Source organism: Silene latifolia, chromosome 3, assembly GCF_048544455.1.
Source record: "Silene latifolia isolate original U9 population chromosome 3, ASM4854445v1, whole genome shotgun sequence".
NCBI classification, from domain to species: Eukaryota; Viridiplantae; Streptophyta; class Magnoliopsida; order Caryophyllales; family Caryophyllaceae; genus Silene; species Silene latifolia.
Genome location: NC_133528.1, coordinates 68,902,603 through 68,922,469, shown reverse-complemented (window position 1 = coordinate 68,922,469; position 19,867 = coordinate 68,902,603). Strand labels below are relative to the sequence as shown.

Sequence of the window (19,867 nt, the reverse complement as noted above, 5' to 3'; positions counted from 1 at the left end):
CGATAAAATAAGGATGCATGTTTTAGTTATGGCGATTTAGCGATGCATGTGACATAAAATAAAATGCAAGCATAAAGATAAATAAATCCTAGTATGACCTTTCCTAAAATAGAAAAACTATTTAACTATTACATATTCGGAAACCAACTCTATTGATCCCTTGAACTTCGGTTGTGGCACGCATCTCGAGGTAACACCGTCTTTATGTATCGCCATTCTTGAAGAAATCCGTCGTGGGAACTCCGGAATGAATAAAATTACATAATAAATTACATAATTTCCTATTATACATTTGTAACTAAAATAAAATAAATCTATTAAATTACAAAACGGTGATACGAGATCACAATAAAATTACAACCGAATCGATATTCCCATACATTTCGGGAAATACCAATTAAAATCTAAGGCCATACTAAGTAAAATTACATAATTCAAAATTACATAAATTAAAATTATGACAATCATAAAGGAAAAATGCAGCATTATAATATGTATGAACATGCCTAATTTTATGCTAAATCGCCTTTAATTAGCCAATATCGTATATTACTCGGTTTTTACGGATTTGCGTGATTTCAACATTTTATAATCATAAAAATACATAAACTCATATTTATGCATAAGTTAATTACCCTAACCTCTTAGGACTCAAAATTTAGTCTTCACTAATAATTTGACCATAATTAACCCATATTTTATAAAATTGTTCATAAATGGACCAAAAATTACAAAAATAAGCCATAAACTTCAAATAAATCACAAAATTTCAAATAAATTCAAAATTTGAAATTTAAATTCATGAAAATTCTGGAAAAAATACCATGACAATCATAATGTTCAAAATCTTAGGTTAAAAATTTCGAAATTTTTCCGGAAAAACAATGTTGCGGTTTATCGATTTTTAATAAAATAATCATAAAAACATGGAAAAATTATTTTCACTAACTTTTCAATTTTAGATCTGAAAAAGATAATAAAATGCAACATTAGACGTTTTTCCTAAGTCATAGATTATGTTTTATTAATTTTCCACTAATAATGTCACTATTTATGCTATTTTTCTTCAAAAATCCATAAATCATGCAAAAAGACTTCTTTATAGCCAATTATTTTACACACATCTTGTAAAATTTTATGTGACAACATATTAATTTTCTATGACCAGATTCGAAATTTAACTCATATTAACCTATTTTTCACCTAAATCCGAATTTAATAATGAAAAATTCATTTTTCGAGCATAACAAGTCCAAAAATTATGAAAATTTACAGGTTATCTCAAAATAATATATGTGACAACATATCCAAAAATAAACTGAAAATTCGAAGTATAGCTAATTTTAGACCAAAAATGACATTTTTACTCATAAAATTATATTTAAATGCCATTATTGTAAAATATGAACAATAAAAATCCGTAAAATTAACCACAATATCCTAAAACATTTTAGGACCAGAAATATTAACATGCATGGATTAATTTCGTGATATCTCATAATAACACAAATTTTACAAGTTTTATATGTTATTCTTATAACTCGGAAAAACTTTTAACCGATTTGCATGCAAACAACCGTGGCTCTTGATACCGATTGAAGGAAATGTAGATCTTTATACATACTAACATACTCATATATGTTTAAATAATTTGTCATAAAATTAAATACGGATTTTATGCATGCAAACAATATGATAAAATAGAGGAGAAATCATGTTCTTACATTGGTGATTTCGGATTTATTGGGCACAAAAGAAATCTCCTTTTCTTTTGTTCTTGAGCTTTCCTAAGATGGAAGAACAAGATCCAAGTATAGGATCTCTCCCTAAGCTTAATACCCAAGGCTTTCTCTTAATTCAAATTAATATTATAAGTACTAGTATAATATTAATCTAGTAGAAAATTGAACCAAAAATATTTATAAAACACTCAAATATTTCGGTTTATAGAGAGAAGAAGAGGAGGATTTTTATTCTCTCTAGAAATTGTATTTTTGGATGAGTGTTAGAATGAATAATACTACACAACACTTTGTATATTATTAGGTAAAAATTGAGAAAACCATGATGATTTTCTCTCTTCAAAAACCGGTTGGAAGGGGCTTTTTGGGTGAGCCAATGCATGCAAGTGTTGTTCTTTACAATACACAATAGGCTCGCATGGCTAAGTAATAGGTAATCATTGTGTTGCCATTAACTTAATCAAACACAATTTTGCCTATTTTTTCCCCTAATTTTCGGCACACATGGATAACAAGTAATCCATTTTATTTTTGTCAATTGTCAATATGTCACATGTCACATAAATTTGTTATGTATTTTTAACATATTAAAAATCAACGTATTATCAAAAATACGTCACATACAAAAATTGGCTTAGTAATATCATAATTACTTGTACCAAAAATTTTACCAATTTATAAATCACAACAGATTGTATTTATAATAATTCATTCAAATTTAATTGTTTTTGTAAACAATAATTTCATCCGAGTAATGATACGATTCAGTTACTCAGACCGTATCTCATTTAATCACATTTCAATTTGATACGTAAATTTTACTTCCAAAATCGTCCGTCAATTTTCAAGTAATTTAATTAACTCGTAACGTTATACAATTAATTAAATAATCAATTAAGAGTGTTGCCCTATAGGTATGACCTAGGGGGTCAACTGATCACCACCGTCGCACGACAGTAATGTCAAACTCTAGTCAGCCAATCATTACCGATATATGTTGACCAGTTGACAGTAACAATATTACTTCCCAATTGTATTCTTTATAATGAGATTTAAACATGTGATCATCATGATCAACAGTCGTGATCGCATTATTGTCGGAGGACACATATTCCAACACTCATATCATCAAACAAACTAAATCTGCACCTTCAGAGTAAGCAAAAAGCTTATGCTTATTTTCTAAGTTCATTACAAGCTCTTGCTTAGAACAATTATTCTTTTACATTTACTCGAACTAAGCGCAAGGGTTTGATTTCATTTTTAATGAATACGTAGGCAATCCTTCACAGGATACAACCCATTATTTTTAGAATGTAAATAGAAAGACATTTGCATTGCATTTGGAATTCGACAAGAATAATAAATAGAAAAATCACAATGGTTTCATAACCATTTAACCTTTTTTTATTTCATTCTTTTTTCTAATAATAGTACGCTACATAATATAAATAAGAATAGGCTAGGATTCTAAAAACCCCACCTTTTTTATTACAACAATAATAATAATAATAAATAATAAATAAAGACTCGGGCTATTCTTCCATCTTCCCTTTGCCCTTGTCATTCTTGTCATATTTCTTGTCACGACCTCGAGCCGGACGCTCTTGCGCCACTTCGGACCTAATCACCAACGGTCTTTCTCGAGGCCTAGACTTCCCATTCTTGCCAATCACCATCTCCACGACAGGAGAGGTCTTCGGTTTCTTCGAAGGACGAACGACTCGAAACCCGGCTTCCTCCTCTCCCTCGGTCAGATGCTTCTCCTTCTCTTTTTCCACCTCGCGCATCTTGTAGTCAATGGGCTCGCGCTTCCTCAATCTCTCGCGCTCTTCCGGAGTAGTAGCTTTCCTCCATCGCAGATAGGAATCCGACACCCATAAGGCATTAGCAGAAGAGTTCAAGAACCACATGTTTCTTTGGGCCCATTTAATGGCCCATTCCCTTGACTCTCTCGTAGTAAGAGCCACGGCGAGTCCTCTGGGGACGGTATCAAGCTTCGGGATCGTCTATTTTAGTCCAACCTATCTCATCAGCCTTTCCGGGAAGATGCACACCATAAACTCCAAGCCAGGAATGCGCACAGATCGAGTAGGATCCAAAGAAGACACTGCAGTGACAGATTTGAGGTGCCACCACGGTACAATCCACCTAATCAAAGGGCCATCATCACTCTTGAGTTTGTTCTCCCAATAATTGCAGACTCGGGTGAAGTCCACCATGTACAACCTGGTCCTCATCGCAATTGAACGAGCATGATAAGAAGGAACGTGAACTGGGGGCTCGATCAATCGAAGTCGTTCCATAAGCCACACCTACCAAAAGCGGGTATTAGACATAAAAAAAAAAAAAAAAAAAAAAAAAAAAAAAAAAAAAACGAAAAAAAAAAACGAAAAACCAAAAAACGAAAAACCAAAAAGAAGAAAAGAAAATGTTCTTTTACCTGCAGAATGACGGGACTTCCCAAGTACGGTAGGTCGCGGTTGGCTTTCCTATTATCCAAGCCCAACAGGATCTCTCCTAGACATAAACAAGCTGGGCTCCTGCGCAGCTCCATTTGCTCAACAAGGCCCAGAAGACGGGGATCACCTCTCAAGTCTTCATCAACATGCCCTTGGAGGACATACACATGCAACAAGCAAAACCCAAATGCCCTTCGCCTAGCAACATAAGAAACGGTGGGGTCGGCCCTGTTAATAAATCGGTCAATGAAGTCTAACATTGGCACTCCCTTCGAGGTCACTAGACGGTCCACCTCGAGTCTAGTCAACCCAAGCAAGTCTCTAAATTTGCTTTTATACCCTTGCGAAGTAGAAGGAATGGCAGGCAAGTGTTCAGGGTCCCACCCACCAATCGCAGCAATTTCTTCAGGAAATGGGCAAATATCGCCTCCATGGAATGCAAAAACATGGTAATTCGGGTCCCAATAATCAAGACAAGCGTCCAAGAATGGTTTGACAACCTTGATAAGCTTCAAACTAAACAATGATCCAAGATTATAGGCGCCCATATCATATTTCTCCATGTTTGAAAATTCATTGTCCATTCTTTTAAGCGAATCTCCAAAGTATTCACGATGAGGGATTATTTTGAGGATTTTATGTAATAAGACGAAGAAGAGACGGAAGAATTGTGTGAATAAAAGCTCTATCGACGTCTCTATTTATACTAATTTCTGTTTCCAAAAATCGCCAGCAGACACACCCTGGGAACAGCGGCGCAGAGCCTCCTTGCACCTCTTCAAAGGGATGCAGCTCATGCTGCGCCTCTTCCTCAGCTAGGTTTTTGTGATTTTCCGCGTTGGATCTTTCCTAATCCCTTGACGAATAATTTCCTATTCCTACGGGTTATTATTTTGGTAAATACTTGGAAATTACCATATTTCATGTTTCCTAATTCCGCGGGCACGCATTTCGAGACGACATCGACATTTTCGTCATTTTACCACACTTGCACATTTTCATTTTAGTAAATAATTTTCATTTTTTTAATATAATTCGTTTTAAGAAATAATTTTCATTTTTAATATAATTCATTTTAGGAAATAACTTTAATTTATATATTTATTTCATTTATATTCCTTTTATTTCTTTTTTTAATCATTTCATTTCTAACTTATAGGTTTCTATTTTTTTTCTTTTTTTAGGGGTAACCCTCCCTACCGTCCGGTCATTTCCGGCAAAATATTTGCATTTTTGCGTGCTTTTGAGTCATTCGTTTTGGGCTAATTCAGGCCATGTGTATATATAAATGTATGTTTTGCGTGATTTCTATGTAAATTTCGGCAGCATGACGGCGTAAACCGTCATCTACCAAACCTGTTCAAAGCTAACCTGCAGATACAAGCAACACAACCCAAAGAAAAAAGGCACGCATGCCATCTTATATACAACAAAAAAGGGGAATGTACATCAAACTGGGGGCTCGAGCCCCAAACAAAGTCCGGAATGTTCAAAATCAAGGTCCAAAATGTACAAATGTGCAAAATACGGCCAAAATACAAACAAAAACTACACAAAACTACTGCTGGTCGCCCTCCAGCTCCACAACTCTTGCCGCAAGAGCAGCAATCTCGGCGTCTCGAACCTTGAGCTCCCTCAACAAGCGAGTCATCTCTCCTCCCGAGATCGAGCCAACTCTCGCTCCAGCTCACGGTCCCCCTGTAAACAACAAAATTGGCTCATGTCAATCATTTCAAGCAATTACAAGAAAAGTTGGAAAATCAAAATTCAAAAATGAAATAGGTGCAAGGTTCATACCTGACGGCCTCGACCGCCGACAAGTGCCTCGACGGCAGTAGCTCGCAGCCGGTTGGCCACCCTCCATAACGCCACGAACCGAGACGGCGCAACCTGCATTTTCAAAAAAAAAAGTTCTCAATAATTGAATAAGCTCGATCAAATGTGTTCCTACACAAAAATTATGCAAATTAGAGGCTCACCCTCCGAATCGATCTGCCGCCGATCGTCGAGCCCAAGCCAAGATCCGTCACAGCCACGTCAAAGTCACGCAGCTCGGAGATCGTCGTCCTCCCAGTCGTGTCAGTGTACTCGAGGGTCTCGGGGTACTCTGGGGGCTCGATGCCCGCCGCCTCAACCTCCTGCAAAGTCAAATATTTCTCATTAATCGATGATCTTTCATCATAGTTCTCAAAAATCAAGAATAGAAGAAGAGTAAAGATACTCACCACTACCGGCCAGTACGCCAACCTACCGTAGAGGAACGCCGAGTAGTCCTCGCCAGGAAGAAGGAGGGCGTCGCCACCAACGCCAGCCAAGTCATCCTCCCTCTCTGCCTCAGAAGGCTCCCTGAACATCGTCCTAGGAGGATCGATGGGAACCGTCAACACGTCCCGAGAGCACTGACGAGCCAAACGCTCGCCCAAGTACCACACATGACCCATCGACGTCCTCAACAGCAACCGACTCGAGCTTCTAGGTCGAAGGACCTCAGCCACAAAAGGAGGCGCTCCAGCGTACTCCGCCCAAGGCCTGGGCACCCACTGGGACAAGACAAACAAGGAATCATTCTTATGATCGATCAAAAGCAATATAGAAGCAAATGAATATAAGTGAGATGCTTACGCTGTCTAGCTGAAGGGCGTTCACGTCCCGCCGGTAGACACCGTGAGAAGAGCGCTTGCTCTTCGTCCTGCACATCACCCAATCCCTCACCACGGGATATGCCTTCTCCAGCGGCTCCGTCCTCTTGGGCGCGAGGCCCGGAAAGTAAGAGTACACCCACGCCTGTAAAACAAGATAGTCAATAACGATCTTTCATGATTTGATAAAGAAAGGAATTGATTTTGGTCTAAATGAAGGTTCATACCTCCAACAGTAGTCCAGGTCCGACAGCGCCAGGAGAAGTCCCCTTCTCCATCAACTCCGGACGAACCATGGCCCTCATGAATCGGATGAGGACCGCAAAACCAAAGCATGACCCGGTCCCAACGCCCTAGGGAACTCGGTCGAAAGAAAGGGAAGAAGCTTCGTCGACCCTCTCCCTTGTCTCCGAGGTAAATCGAAGACGAAAACCACCGAGCCACAAACGAGCCCTCCGCTCACCAGACAGGAGGAGGAGCCGTCTCTCTCCGTCAATCGTCACCGGTAGCGGATTTTCCCGCAAAGTAGTCTCGAACGTAGGAGCTGGGCACCAAACCCGGAGATCGTGACAGCCTTCGGCGACAAGTTCCACCCGATCAACCTCCTAGCCTCGGCCGAGTCCACCCTCATGGCGCCTCCGGCCACTCCACACTCGAACCACACGACGGACCGGAAATCATGCCGTAATCCTCCAGAGTGACTCCCACCTCACCAAAAGGCATGTGAAAAGTGGAAGTCGTATCCCGGAACCGGTCCAAGAAAGCGCGGACCAGGCTAAGGTTAGCCCGCACTTCCTCTTCGCGATATCCCTACGGCTGCCCGCACTAAGGCACCAAACGCTCCACGATCGATCATGGCGCGCTCCTCCGCCGACAGCCGCTCGTAGCACTCCATCGCTGCCGTGTAACCCGAGAACGACCTGATGTTCCCAGCCTCCTATTGTGATTTGAAACAAAAGCTATCTTTAGTTTTGAATGAAAATTGGAAGAGATATGAGCAAATGAAATGAAAGAAGGTGAGTGATGAGTAATGAAATGAAAATTACCAAGCTCTTCACCGTCCTGTAGGACAGGTGACCCTCTGCAGCCCAAAGCAGGTGCCTACTCTCCCAGGTCTCAGCCCACGTGGGAGCTCCTCTCAGCTGACGACCACCTTGTCCAACGTTGGCCCGTCTCGGGGCCTCCTCCTCCTCCTCAACAGCCTCCTCCTCATGGACCTCGTCCCCAACAGCCATCACCGCAGCGGTGAAGGCCTGCTCCAAAGCCTCCTCGACAACAGCAGCGTCTATCTCCATGGGAGCTCTCCCAGAAGTAGAAGCCTCATCACCTGCAACATTAAAGCAAATTTAGGCCGCGTCACGCGACGACAAGCCTTGGTTAAGGGATTTTCGAGCCTTCGGAAGCCCTGAAATCGCTCTTTCTTGCCATCTTTGGCCATATTCTCACAAACCCGATCACTCATGTGGTAATTAGGGTCAAGTCAAGCCTAATTTGAAGCCTATTTCTTGGGTTCGAGTCGAAATTTCGGCAGCATTTCGTTATAACAGCGATTATGCCCTAGAAAAGTGTCCTGAAAAAGCTGTCACAAACCAAAATTCCGAGATGGTAGAAAGTTTACCCATCATCCAAGGATCCCAAATATCAAGTTTCATCGCAAATGGGAAATCCTAAGGCTATTTTCGAAGCAATTTACGGTTTAGCTGTGAAACCGTCTCAAATTCACTCAAATGCTCAATACTCAACGAAAATTCGAGATAAATACATGGTTATGTTCCTTATATTACCAATTACCCGTTTCTAATACCAATTTTACAAGGCAAATGCATTTGGGGGAAAAGCCCCAAATTTTCGATTAATTGGGTCATAAACCCTAATTTTTTTCGATCCAAAATTGAGCAAATACAGAAGATTAATGCAAGAATGAGACACATACCTCGATTAGTCATCATTAATGCAAGCTTTTGGATCAAACCTTGGCGGAAATGGTTAAGATTTGAGAGAGAAAATGAGGAATTTGTGTTTCGAACAAATGAAGTAAATCCCTCTGTTTATCGCGTTTTTACGCAGAAAATACACCCTTGGGAACAGACGCAGCAGGCGCTGCGCCTATTTCAAGAGACGCAACTCTTGCTGCGCCTCTTCTTGGTGTTCCCTCCATACGAGTTTTCAAAAATTCGTTATGAGTTCGTTATTTGTGGGCCCATCTTTGGTGCGCCTCTTCCCCGATGCTATTTTATCCTTTTGGTCCGTTTGACGATTATCTTTCGTTCCGGCCCGTATTTCTAAAGCCAACAGCAGACTATTACACGTTATTTATCGCTTCCAAGACTTTGCTTATCGCAACGAGCAGATATTCCTTCACAGGTGTTTCGACACGCCTTCATTATATTTCTCCAACGAGAGTAAGCGGATAGACTTTCCCTCTCGAGACATGGAGATTAATTCCCGATTATGTTCCCCAACGAGAGTAAGCGGATAGACTTTCCCTCTCGAGACATGGAGATCAACATCAGCCCCTATTTCTTCCGAAGTTTGTTCGAAGTCGAACACGAACAATTTCTCCCCAGCAGCCAGATCGTGTCCCGCCTCTTTCCTCGAATCATCGTTTCCTTTTAATCCTTCGAGATACCCCTTTTCAGGATAAATCGTCATATCTTCAGACACCAAGTTATCTTCAGGCCCGAGAGTTTCGCCGAAGCACCTCCAGTCCCGTTTCGTCCGGAAGTCTCAGGTATGGTCTCTTCTTATGGCTGGCGAGCCTCCTCACGTAGTCTAATGGACTTTAAACGACCCTCCCGATAGTCGACGGACTCTAAAATGTTCCCGACGATAGGTCCTTGGTTCAGACCCTTTGAACTGCCTCGCGTCGCCATAGTTGTCAGGTTGTAATCTTCGATTGACCTGATGGCTATACTTTGACTTTCGCCTTGTCCAAGCCTCAGTCAAAGTGGGGGCTCTGTAGATACCTCATTTCTGCACCTCTCGCAAACCACCCGGTGATGATTGGGCCGCATGTTTGGTACACGGAACGATTTGTGACAATTCGTAAGTTTATCGTCAAGTGATTGCTCAAACATTAATGTCTACCTCTTAGTTGTCATCTACGTGCCGATACGGTCATTTTGACAGTAAATAAATTACATTTGGAGTCCGGGCCTAAAATCGTCTTCATTTTCTGATAACCGTTAAATCCCGAGTCAGAATGTTCTGGAATGTTCCGGATATTTCTATTCCATATTTTATAAATATTTTACAATCTTTATTCTTTGGTAAGCAATTTCCCGTAATATTCACACAAGATATTAAGGAAAACCAAATTATTCCGTCCTTCTATAACTCAAACACAGAAATCTTTCTTCCGCAGGAGGAAACCACTTGGGAACAGACGCAGCAGGTGTTGCGCCTCTTCCAAGAGACGCAGTGGCTGCTCCGCCTCTTCCCAGGTCCTTTTCTGCGTAATTTTCGTATCTTTTTCATATCTTTCCGAGATTCACTTCCAAAGACTCTCCGAAACCCTAATTCCTTCACGTGATTAGTATAAATAGGAGCCTTCGCTCCTCATATTTCTCACGCGAGTGTCCGCCCTTCTCTTCTCCCTTTGCATTCTAGACCTTTGTTCTTACTTTTTGGCGTCTACGTGCTTGAACATTCGACCACGTAAGCTCGGATCTTTCTGAGTACCAGCCTCGTTTGCATGACCGACCAATTTGACCAACTCCACATCAATCAACTTAATTAATCTAATCATTTTCCTCTTACGAGGGCACTTTCATATTTGCGTTATAGTTCGAGTCGAGCATCACTAATCGATAACTTAGTCCTTCTCGTTTCGTCAAACATGTAAGTCTGAGGGTGTATAATCTCTCTTTTTGTTATTGTTTTTTACTTTTTGTATCATTAATGTAAGGTTTATGTCGAAAATACCAATTAAAACCGATTTCTAAAACCGTGCTTTAAAAACCCTTTTTACGGATTTTCAGAAGACAAACCGTTGAGAAAGGACGCAGCAACTGCTGCGCCTCTTCGTGAGACTGCCGCTGTTCCTGCTTCCTTTCTTCTTCCTTCGTCCTCTGTAATTCGTTCGTGTTTGTTTGTTTTCATTTGTTTCTTGTTAATTCTTTGACCATGGTAGCATATTAATTTCACATGTATATTATTAATCACCGTTAGTAATTAATTCATTCATCATAATTCCCGACTCAAATCCCAAATAACTCATATTTGCGGTTTTTTGTCATTAAATTCAATCCGGGTTGTAGGAATTCGATTCGTTCATCTCGGGTTTCTGGAATTCGATCTTTGATATATTTTCATCTGTCTATTATGTTATTCGTCCTTAATTTGTCGCTAATTCATCATGTTTAACCTATTTAGTTCACCCATATCGCTAATTAATCATTCATTCATGTAAATAATTAGTAATATTCCGTCTCATCCATGTTTTGTTGTTTTATGACCATTAATCACATGTAAATAACCTATTAATCACTTTCATCCGAGTAAATATCTTAATATCAATCCTTTAAATTAACCGATTAATGTTAACGATTTGCGATTCGGCTTCACGACCCGAGAACTCACCCTTGAAATGACGCAAAAGAATCGCCGCGCTCTTCCGTGAGGGCGCGATTCTGCTGCTACTGTTCCAGTTGAGTTACTCTCAACTCCGTTGTTGCTTGACCTAGTTTAATTAGCTTGCGTATAATTAACTATTAACCGTATTATCGCCTACTGATTTGTTCGTTAATTCTCTCTTTTTGTTCTTTTTCTCAATTATCCGTTTTAAAGGTATTTTCGACATAAATCAATGAAACCCATTGTAATTATTGTAATTTTATTGCATTTATCATATTTCTTGTATCCATTGTATGTCTTCACATGTAATTGAGCATTAAATCCCACTTCGACATTAATTGTATGCTAAATTATGTGTTCAACCGACTTAGCCTAATTCTCACATGTTAGGATTAAAACTTGGATGTTGCATTGTATGCATATAATCGACGATATATCGAGTATAGATGATGTCCCTAATCATTAGTAGAGGCCGCTATCGAGGCGGGCGGAATTAGGTGTTCGATCAAAAGAGCTTCCTAATACGTACCCTCACCCCTTACTCCAGATCTCTGTGAACATCCGTGTTCATTGGCATCCACGAGAGTCATTCTAGACATAGAATGCTAAGGGTAACGATTGCTTAGTGTTCATGTCTCTACTTTGTGTCTTGACATGACACGAGGTATTCGAACGGTTCCAATTTCCCATAAAAATTGGTGGCGACTCCAACAAAATGCAAACGCTTGTTCTCTTCCTCCCAAGCGCCCCCGTGGGCCTCCCGTTGTCCACAAAATTATAATACGTTATTGACCTGCCTTGTCTGTATGATTCAACTCGTGAGATTTAGTTGCTATGTCCTATGTTGCTGCCTAACTATTTTGTGGAAAATTTACAAATTTCTACGGATGAATGTCTAAGTTGCGCAGGGTTTGTTTTTCTCCGGCGACATTTGCTATGCTCGGATATGTCCTTGGTTGAGTTGTGGTGATCTACGTTGACGGTGGGGGTGAGTTGGTGGTGGCAGAGGTGTGGCGGTGGGTTGTGGTGTCACTGGTGTGGAGGTGGCTTTGGTGGATACTCAAAATACGAGTACAGATACACATAGTATTACTACCGGATACGTATGGTACTACTACCGGATACACATATCCGGTAGTAATACCTTGTGTTTTCAAAAGCCTTTTGGTATGAACCGTCTAAAAAGACGACTAGAACAGTTGAGTTTTATTGCCTACCTAGTTATCGTCAGGTGGGTGTTTGTATCTGAAGCCTTATATCACTTTGTGATAATGCTCAAATGGGTCACGAGGCTCAGATATGAACATTGTTTGCAAGTTGCTTCCTGTATATAGGCTGTGAATTGCGATAGTACTTCTTTTGGGTATTGAACCACTTTGCGAGAATTTTTTCGAACATGTATATTAGTGGCCTGTCCTGTCGTTATGGCTGAGTGCTGAACACCGAACCACCTCCAAAGCAGGTATTGTCGTATCAGGTAGCTGTAATTTATCAAGGGCTAATGATCATGAATTCATGACTTGGGTTTAATATTAGTCGCCATACTTCCCCTGTGATTCCTTCAGCGCACATACACCCAAAAAAGTGTGTTGTAAGACTGTAAATCCTGTAATGCTTATCATCCAGTAGGCTTGTAAAACTTTATTCAAATGTGCAGCATCACTTTATTTTCATTGTAGCATTCTGATTGTAGTTTTACAGTCCCATTTGATTTCATTCATCTCTCTTTAAATTACTAGATACAATCTTTTACCTTGCTAGATAGTGTACATGTGTAGGAAAAAAGGTTATTCAAGTTAATGTAAAGAATGTATCTAAACTACATACTAATGTATCTAGCATGGTAATGTATGTCATACGAGTTTTGTCTTTGATCCACGCCTTTATTTTATTCTTTCTTAAATGAAAGAGTAAATATTAAAAAAGTGATAATTACTTCCATTTTATTTTCCAAAATATATATACCGTCTACCGAGAGTATATTATGCTCCTACTCCTAAAATAGGATAAGAACAACGTAAAAATAACATTTTGAAGGATCCAAAACCCAATTGTTGGCGACCTTCACCTTGCAAGCTAGATGCACCTCTTTATCTTGCTAGATACATACATTTACCTTGCTAGATACACATCTCTGGCAAGGTAAATACACTTGTTTACCTTCCTAGATACACTATTTTACCTTTCTAGATACACATATCTGGCAAGTTAGATACACACTTTTAAATTGTTAGATACATGTCTTCACCTTACTAGATACATACCTTTAGATTTTTAGATACATGTCTTTACCTTGCTAGATACACTACTAGTAATTATTAATAAGTTTTTTTTTGAGAAAGTTTTAATTTAAAACAAGAAAAATATCACCTTTTATATAAAAAAAATTATCATCATTCTTATATTCATGTAGCTAAAATTGTTTTCCGAAACCATTTTATCAAAGAAATCAGTCCTTTTTATTGCCATTATTTTCAAATTCAATAACTTCTTCTTTTTGGTTTTCTGCAACTAATACACGATGATGAAATTAGGATATAGGAAACTCCTACTAAAGCAAGCGTATGTCAGAAAAATTATGAGCATCTTGAATCATTTGTACACTTGCATAACTATATCATAGGTGAAGCATAGAACTTTTTTACATAAAAAAAATAAAAAAAATAACCTTTTAACATATATTATTGGAGAAAGTATCAATCACTAGACCATCTTATAATTTATACACTAGAAAATTGAGCACGAGGAGTAATAATAATGATGTGAACAAACGAATACACTTGTTTTTGGTCAATAAGTTAACCCGGCAAACAAACTGAAAATCTCTTGCATTCATCCTGTATTTCATTCCGGAATCTTCAAGGGTACGACAACCCAGATCAAATATCGCATGTTTCTGAAATCCAGCGGGGCTAACATCGTCTTCCCAGGAGTAACTCTTTGATGTCCAACAATCAGTAGATTCAGCGGAGTTAGGTTACCAATTCTGGTGCCCCACAATGCTATTACTCCCTGATGATTCTTCGTTGTCCATGTCACCGTTCTGCTTCCTCACTGTCACATACTTATAAAGGCTCAGCTCCATCAAATCATCCACTACTTTGACAGACTCGACGAAGGTCTGACCTCTTCTTACTAGACTCCGAGAAGGTAAAAGATGAATTTGACCTCGTGGTGAAGTTGAGATCGGCCACGGCTTCAAGAATGGAATCCGCTTTGCTAACACAAGCTGGGAGTAAAAAGTTTGTGGTAGCACTGTTATTAGGAGTTACACTATCGGTTTTCGTATTGGAATTCTAGTTTGAGTTTATGTTCTGGTGGAAATTTTGAACGTCTTGAAGGAGCAATGAGGTGTAGTTTGTTGCTGGAGCTGGAGTTGGTGTTAACAAAGCATCAACATAGTCTCGAGATCGTCTAGCAGACTGACTTCTCACCAGAGTTTGGGGGGACTTGAGGGAGTCGGTGCCTCAGAGTGTATTACAGGAGTAACCATTGCATCATACTCAACCGCAGTCAACTGATCCTTGGCATGAGTTTCAGTCATTTGCTCGAGGTGTGGTGTATGCAGATCATTCATTCTGTAGTAATTAGTTTTCGTAATATATAGCCTTAAGCCCCTCTACTTCTAGTTCTTCAGTGAGTAACTTGAGGAGTGACCTTGTTCTGCAGGCGGAAATGCAATTAAGATTAAGTTCAGGAACGATCTCATAGTTTACAGCACAATACTACCAGAGAAAGCGGTCATTAAGGCTTTATTATACATCAAGGTCGAATCACTACTCAGAAATGAACAACACAAGTCTCTTTAATCACGACATTGTGCACAAAATGTATTGCAGCTAACTATTTTGACAATCTGAAAATGAAATGTGCTTGATTCGAAGCCTGCATTACCTAGATACACATATTACTCAGTCTAGATACACATATCAGTATTGTGAGATACATAAATCATATATGTATCTAGTATTATTCATACATGTATCTAGTAATAGTACTTCATGTATCCACCCCATTGGAATCTTGATACAAGGTCGGCTTTTGCCGAGCATACTCACCGGACCTTTGATCGGCCTTCCAACTAAGTTAATATTACTTAAGTAAATAATAGCGGTTGAAATACCGCAGATATAACAGTGTAACTGTTAAAAGTAGTAAAGAAACAGCGGAAATAGGAATAGAAAGAAGACCTTGTAAAGCACCGGGTAATTGACAAGCTTCACGGTAAACTGAATCTTTACAGAAGCAAATGAACGTCTGATAATACCCGCGCCGCCCTCTCGATTGCAAACAAACCTCGTACTGCCTTTGATCGTCCTTCCAACTGAGTTCAAAGCCTTTACTTGCAATGACATGAACACTGGACACTCTTTCTCTAATTTAGTGAGCTCGCTTTGAAGGACGGGAAGGACTATGTCGAATGTACATTTCCTGAGCCTGTCAGCAGCGTGTTTGCTAGAAAACAACTGCAAAAATGGATACGTCAACACCGATGCTAAAGGTAGTCAAGACAGAAAGAGACATCGTCGTCTTATGGTACTTCATCTTTCCTAAGTTGTACATATGTTCCGCATTAAAATAGAATGTCTCATCATGACAGTGTCCACCCATTTTCATTCCTCTCGAGTGGAATTCTCTACTTGCTGCACATTTGAAGCATTTAAATTTACATTATGAAACTTCATAAACACGTCACTTATTATACACGAGAATTAAGAAGCATATTGAGAAATGGATAAAATGCAATAGAAAACATAACCACAAATCTCGCACATCCTTACTTCTAGCATTGATAGGTTTATCTTTCCCCCAATGTTATGCCTCGGAGTACACCATTTAGAAGTACAAATCACATGTAAACTAATAACTGCTAATAGCAGATATTTGGCAGACACGGCCAATGTTTAACCTATACTTGGCTAATACAAGGTTAATAAAGACAATACTAGATGAATACGGCTTATATGAGCGATACATAAACATGTTGATAAATGAGCTGAAAGAGAACACTATAACTCCAGTATACTAATGCTGCATCTTACAAAATGATTGATCATATTTTTCCAGTATGCTCACTTAGGAGTTAAAGAAGTTATACACCACATAGTTTAATCGTCCATTGTTATTTAAACTGAAAAGTATATCAGATTACTTCAGAATATATTTTATTTATGAACTGAAAAGTATATCAGATTGCTTCCAACTTCTTTAAACTGAAATGCACAAGGTGGAAATGTGGCATAACTCATAACAGTTACAAGCACAGTACAAAATCCAGGTTTTATTTATCGGAAGTCGCTGCCTAAGCGCATTAAACTTCCTCGCTACTTAAGCACCGCACCTCGTCATTTTTAATCGAACTATCTTACGGTGCGAACCGTATGAATTACCAAGAGACCCTTGATACTACCCTCGGATACACATGATATTACTACCATATACACAAATCATTTGTGTATCTAATATTAATACCACGTGTATCTAGTATAATAGCATGTGTATCCGGACTGCTATTGCTACTAGTTAATGCTTTCATGTACTGTTGCTACTGCTACTAGTTAGATGAAAGGAACGACTTTGGTAAAGGTTGGATGGACCAACTTTTCTGTGAAATAAGATAAAATTACAAAATGAACTCGAAATCTAGAGATAACCTATATCAAAGACCGAAACTTATCAGTTCATAGCAAATGTCTTACCCAAAACCAATAAACCCCAATTATAGTTATCGTATTTATCAAATCTAATTTATTTAAAATCATACACAAAGTAAAATAACAATTATGTTCTATTTATCATCAAAAACATCAATAAGTCCAGCAATGACCTGAAGCAACTGATCTAACATGAATATGAATAAACAAAATGTTTCAAATAACTAAAATCAAACGATTCAATAAAAAAATTGATGCTGAATTATTGCAGTGTGCAGCGAGGACTGTTATACCATTAACTAAGAAAGAAAATCCAAGCATTTTGGATAAAAATGACACGATTACATCAACAGAGAACAAGACCAAACAAATATCATATCAAATATATAGATTGATGGAATCAATCAAAACAAACAAAGAAAACCCCCAATTCATATCAAATTAACAAAATAATGCAAAAAATTACAATTAATCCCAAATAGAAGATCTTACTTGAAACGGAAATGCAGCCATGTTTATCGTCATCGCCGTTTTCTCTTTTGTACCAATCGATCCAATGGCTAATTTAGAGCCGAAAACTGCAATTAATAGAAATTTTCGGAAAATCCATAACTTGGTTGCTGGCAATAGAAGCGACAAAAGAAGAGCGGCGTCTTGCTGGCTTGCTCTGCGTGGCCGGCGAAGGACAACACCATCTACGGTTGTCGTTTGGAAAGCTACGACGGGTGGTGGTGGCAATACTAGTTCTGGTGGATGAGGGAGATGAAAAGTTAGCTGGGGGTGTCGACAAACATAAAAGAAAAAGATAAGGGAGAAGGAAGTTATGCGATGGGTTTGGTTTTACCTTTTTTTTAATTAGTTCGTACGGTTCGTACTGAATTCTAGTTCGTACCCGATCTCGCCCCTATATATATATATATATATATATATATATATATATATATATATATATATATATATATATATATATATATATATATATATATATATATATATATATATATATATATATATATAGAGGCAAGATCCGGTGAGTCCACCTATATTTTTGAGTCCCATGAGTCCACTTATGTATCACACGTTGTACACAAGAATATCACGAATTGAATAACAATATAGTAGTGTTCATAAACAAGAACCGAACTAAGCTTTGAGTCTTCATTAATGAACCGATTAAACTTATAAATCACTGAATGTATGTTTTGATATTTAGAAAAGTATTTAATTCCAAATAAAAATAAACATTCATTCCCGAATATAAAGTGGGTCAAAGACGCAAATCATTTGTCGTTTTAATAATTTGGAACTTTGATGAAGATTCCATGCCGTCATAAGATACGATTATAGATTGCTTATTAATACTGCTCCAACAATTTAATGAGACAAACGACTTAAGCTATCAGCCAATGAGGATAGAACCAAGTTGGAAATTAACAAGTGATATGGCACCGTCTTGCAATCTGATAGCTTTTCAATTCTTTGTTTTCCTAGACCATGATCTTCATACCCAGGATTAAGAACATTAATGTTGTACAGTCGTAGTCTCGTACTCTCGTACTTGAATGGCAAAGTACTGAATTTTTACACTATGTCGTGCTCACAGTTTTGATATGTTACTAGCTGATCTCATAAAATAAATCAACCCAAGACAAAAAAGAACTTAAATTAGCCGAGAATCTGAACTGATATAACCCGATTAACACATCTTATAACCACCTCTGCTCCAATGACAACAATATGTGGTTACAGGACAATGAGCTCTCTTACAATTTTTGTATTCACGGCTAAATTGCCTTAAGAATGCGTCAATTGGAGACAGTGGCAAACAGATCTCAAACTGTCAAAACCTATAAAATGACTGACAATGAAGATGGTGAAAGACGGAGTTAAGTTCAGTGGTGTGATATTGTATAATATAACCCATGATATTGTTTAGTAGAACCAATGGTATTGTTTATTGTAAGGTGTGATATTGTTTTGTATAACTTGTGATACTCTTTTTCTGGACTCACAGAATCATATACAATATCACAGGTTATACTAAACAATATCATAGCTTAAACTTAAAAAAAAAAAAAAAAAACTCTCTCATAAAAAAAATCGTGATATTTTTGTGTTGAGCGTGTGATACATAAGTGGACTCACAAGACTAAAAAAGATAGGGTGGACTCATGTGATTCTAATTCTATATATATATATATATATATATATATATATATATATATATATATATAGGAATGAGATCATGTGAGTATACACTATCTTTTTGAGGATTGAGGATTTCATTACAATATCACAGGTTGTTCATTACAATATCACAGGTTATTCGAAACAATATCACACGAAAAAAAACAGCTGCGCAAAAAAAAAAAAAAAAAAAAATTTTGTTTTTTCAAAAAAATTTTTTTTTTGGACAAGTCTAATTTTTCCGTGATATTGTATTGAAGAACCAGTGATATTGTATTCACTAATCCTCAATCCTCAAATATTTAGGAGTTCTCACCGGATCCCGACTCATAGCCTGATCCTGATGACCCCCCTAAATATTTGAGGATTGAGTAACGGATACAATATCGCGCATTAAACTAAACAATATCACGTAAAAAAAGGTAACAAAAAGACACGCACGCCTTTTCAAATTCATAACCGCGCAAATGCTTTTTTTTTCAACTTCTCACTTTCTCTCTCTAAAAACTCAAAAAACCACTAAAATTCCCGATTATTAACGCGAATCAACAACAAATTACGGGAAAATACTAATCATTGTTGAATTCAATTGCATTTTCACTGAAAAT

At 38.2% G+C, this 19,867-nt stretch overlaps 1 long non-coding RNA gene across 1 annotated transcript; it reads right to left on the bottom strand.

Moving 5' to 3' along the window:
- Positions 1-14,073: 14,073 nt before the first annotated feature.
- LOC141647705 (uncharacterized) lies at positions 14,074-17,947 on the bottom strand. Its single transcript, XR_012545796.1, has 3 exons — positions 17,565-17,947; positions 15,609-16,061; positions 14,074-15,081 (listed from the first exon to the last, which is right to left on the bottom strand). It is a non-coding gene; the product is annotated as an uncharacterized LOC141647705 (long non-coding RNA).
- Positions 17,948-19,867: the final 1,920 nt, after the last annotated feature.